The following is a 1,551-nucleotide window of genomic DNA, read 5'->3' on the forward strand; positions in this document are numbered from 1 at the left end:
GCAGTGTGTCCGTCTATAGAAAGATGAGTATCTGCATTTAGCGTGCTGCCATATAGGACAGACTGAGTTACTGCAGTTGTAGCAGTGCTGCCATCTCAGGAAGACTGAGTTACTGCAGTGTAGCATGCTGCATTACTCGGACAGACTGAGTTACTGGCTGTGCAGTGGCTGTCTCTACAGGACAGACTGAGTTTACTGCAGCTGTAAACAGTGCTGCATCTACAGGACAGCTGAGTTAGCAGCTGTAGCAGTGTGTGCTGGATTATAGGACAGTGGAACAGTGTAGCTGCAGTGTAAGAGTTGCTTGCATTACAGGCAGACTGAGTCTGCAGTGTAGCGTGGCTGTCATCATCTACAGGACAGACTGAGTTACTGCAGCTGTAGCAGTGCTGTCATCTACAGGACAGACTGAGTTACTGCAGCTGTAGCAGTGCTGCCATCTTCAGGACAGACTGAATTACTGCAGCTGTAGCAGTGCTGTCATCTTCAGGACAGACTGAGTTACTGCAGCTGTAGCAGTGCTGCCATCTACAGGACAGACTGAGTTACTGCAGCTGTAGCAGTGCTGTCATCTTCAGGACAGACTGAGTTACTGCAGCTGTATCAGTGCTGCCATCTATAGGACAGTAGGAGTTACTGCAGCTGTAGCAGTGCTGCCATCTACAGGACAGACTGAGTTACTGCAGCACAACCCTACAGTCAGAGAGTACAACACCACAACTAAAGTCATTTGATTTATATATTTATTTAACAGGGACAATGCACATCAATGAACAGTTCTGTAAATATGCCAGATTGAGACAACTGTCTATCTGTAGTCCCTGGGCAGATATTATTWTTCACTTGCGGCATGTGTATATAACAATATCATCWGCATATTATATATCAACACTGTGACACATGAAGCATGTCCTGTATATATAAGCTAAAGTGTAAAGGCCCTAAAACGGATCCTTGTGGGACCCCATTGTGCAGTTGCCAGACAATTAGACTTTCTGCTTGATTCAAACACTGTATTCTGTAAGATAAACTAACCCATCCATTTTAAAGCATTGGGGGAGAAATGTAACTTTGCTAGTTTAGAGAGTAGTATTCTGTGATTTACAGTGTCAAATGCTTTTAGAAAATATATAAAACACAGCTCCTCCCACTTCACCTTTGACAAATTTGTATTTAAACCTTCTCCAAAAAAGACCATCTCYGAAGCCGAATTGCATGGGTTACAATGAGAAATCACTAGTATTCAAGGGACCAGTCAATTGCTCAGCAACTACCCTCTCTCTGCAGCCTTTGAAACAATTGGCGAAATACTTCTAGGTCTATAATTATTGACCTTAAAACAATCTCCAGACTTGAACATGGTGGAAACAGCAGCTGACTTCCATTCCCTTGGGATGATACCTTGGTTTATGGATAGATTCATTTGATGTGTTATTGGTGATGTTTAAATATCATTATGTGTTTTAAAGAACACATTATCAAAACCATAGACATCTTTGACTTTAGAGGTTTTCAAACTTTCACCTCCAGTAGAATCATATCAAACATTTA

At 42.2% G+C, this 1,551-nt stretch overlaps 1 protein-coding gene across 1 annotated transcript in view; it reads right to left on the bottom strand.

Moving 5' to 3' along the window:
• Positions 1-726: 726 nt before the first annotated feature.
• The window catches only part of LOC112074194 (perforin-1), an 89,423-nt gene continuing 88,598 nt past the window's right edge, over positions 727-1,551 (bottom strand). Inside the window, exon 9 of the transcript XR_011476922.1 lies at positions 727-925. The gene's annotated coding sequence lies outside the window, so the exon portion shown is untranslated. The remainder of the gene's footprint in view (positions 926-1,551) is intronic.

The sequence above is a fragment of the Salvelinus sp. IW2-2015 genome, unplaced genomic scaffold (assembly GCF_002910315.2).
Source record: "Salvelinus sp. IW2-2015 unplaced genomic scaffold, ASM291031v2 Un_scaffold2532, whole genome shotgun sequence".
Classification (NCBI taxonomy): domain Eukaryota; kingdom Metazoa; phylum Chordata; class Actinopteri; order Salmoniformes; family Salmonidae; genus Salvelinus; species Salvelinus sp. IW2-2015.